The sequence below is a fragment of the Myotis nattereri genome (assembly GCF_964212035.1).
Source record: "Myotis nattereri genome assembly, chromosome: 1".
Classification (NCBI taxonomy): Eukaryota; Metazoa; Chordata; class Mammalia; order Chiroptera; family Vespertilionidae; genus Myotis; species Myotis nattereri.
The window spans coordinates 66926035-66928157 of NC_138075.1; the positions used below are offsets into that span (position 1 = coordinate 66926035).

General features: G+C 41.5%; 1 protein-coding gene across 2 annotated transcripts in view; it reads right to left on the minus strand.

Annotated features, from left to right (window-relative positions):
- Positions 1–914: 914 nt before the first annotated feature.
- RTF1 (RTF1 homolog, Paf1/RNA polymerase II complex component) overlaps positions 915–2123 on the minus strand; it is a 62096-nt gene continuing 60887 nt past the window's right edge. For both annotated transcript variants that reach the window (XM_081112878.1, XM_081112879.1), the window contains one exon: positions 915–2123. This exon is cut by the window's right edge and continues 945 nt beyond it. The gene's annotated coding sequence lies outside the window, so the exon portion shown is untranslated.

A 2123-nucleotide genomic window follows, 5' to 3' on the forward strand; every position in this document is an offset into this window, starting at 1 on the left:
GACAGACCACATGCTCACTGAGGTTAGTGCATCAGGAGCCTACCCAGTTCTGTCCAAGCGCCGTGCATCTTCCAAGGTAGGAAGTAAATCAGGCCAACTGAAGGTCACTCTGGCTCTAGACAACTGCCATACCAAAGAGGCTTCTGGGCAACCAGGCTGCTGAAGAGCTGAAAACAGCCACTTTCATTTTGGGGGCAAGTAGGACTAAGAGAAAGGAGAGAAAGCAAAAGAGAGGCTCTCATGGATTTTCAAAACACGACTTTGAGAGTTGCCACTCAGGATGCAATCTGTGGACTAAATCTGATCCTCTTGTTAAAACGGCATAAAATTTATTTACAAATATCTGTACAGTTTGTGTGACAGGTCAGGATTTCACAACAGAAACAAAGAAAACAAAAGCATTATTTTTCAAGGGAAGTTGCAGGCGTAGACTTTCCCTGCACCTGTCAGAAGCAAGACAGACAAACAGACCTATACATCATGAGTTAGGCATATGGACACTGGCCTTTTTGCTTCTTGGAAGGAAGTGAAAAATGTATAAAACAGCCTTAGGTACTGCACCCATCAACACTGAAACCACATTGTGGGGGGTAGGGGTGGGGTGTGGAGCAGGGGGGCCCTGCAGCAATTTCCCAGCACAAGAAAACAAGAAATACTGTGAACCACCAAGAAGCCCAGCTGATTCTATAATTTCATGTCTTATGCCTGGGTAGGATTTCAGTTCCGAGGCCCTGCCTCAGTTGAGACTGGAGCCAAGTCCTCAGTCTTGATTGCAATCACCAAGTAGGCTACTCAGTGATGAGTTAACTTTCGGTCTTCTTTGGTTGGCTTTTCTCCCTGCTATTTTGGCGTCTCAGAACGAAAGTTTCAGCAGCTGCATGTGGGGAGGTAGTGGTGAAGTGGCTACAGTGTGATGCAGTTTTAATAAAAATTTTATTACACAGCCATAATGTAATTGACACTTCTCCAAAATCCAAATGATATTAAATACAGGTCTACATGGTGAATCAGAATGACTCCAGCAAATTCTATGGATTCTATAATTTCATGTCTTTTAAAACCAGGAAAGAGAAAAAAGTCCAAGTCAGTCATGATAGGAGAGGTCCCAGCAGCCTCCGGGACTCTGCTGGAGTTCAGGCAACATTTAACAGTCTTTGATTCCACATTTATACAATAGTCTATAAAGGGTTCCGGTCAATGGACTATTCAAGTATATATGATTTTAATGAGTCCATCACCACTCCTTTGCCCAACTGAACTGTGTCACAGCTACCACATAGCTGTGTTACAGTTATATTTATCAATTTTACAGTCACAATACTTTTTAAAAACCATTCATTACTGCATTTTTTAAAATAAAAAAGTGTAAACTAAGTTAAAGCAATGCTGAGGCTCTACTAAACCCAGAAGAGTTATTAGCAAGTTCATTTTTATGTTTAAATACAACTTAACTCCATGATTTCCCATCACCCCACGTCCTTAAAGAACAGTAGAGAAGAAATACAAAGCAGAGCTTCTAGCTAGATTTCCTCTCGCTCTCATGGGAATCAGCAGCTCTCAGCTGTTTCTTTAGCTTAGTTCTTGGTATATATAGTCAGCTGTACTTTGTTCTGAAAAGATTTGTTAAATGCCACTTTTATTTACACTTGGAGCTTTACACCTGAGAATGATTATCAAGCAGTCAGCTTATCTCTTTTCAAACATTTCATAAAGACATACACACTTCTTTGCTGGCTTCACCCTAGCTGCACAATATATATATGTATACACACACACATATATATATGTATACACACACACAAAACTGCACATGCTTGTAACATTTGCAATCTAAATCTTTTTGTGTTCTTTCTCTCCACATCATGTTAAATACTTTCTCTTAAAAACAAAATATTATTCTTACTGAAAGAGCAAAACAGAATCACTAGAAAGATACAAGTACATGGGGTGGGAAAAGATTCCCTCTACGCTCAGGCAAGAAGCTGTGTTCTGTACCCATGGGATGAGCAAGACACCTGCACTGCCCTCCCTGGGACTTGGCCGTGGGCTTCCCTCCCACCTGCCAGGACACAGACTATAGGGAAGGGGCCAAACTGGGGAGTTTTCTTCGAGGTGGGGAGGTG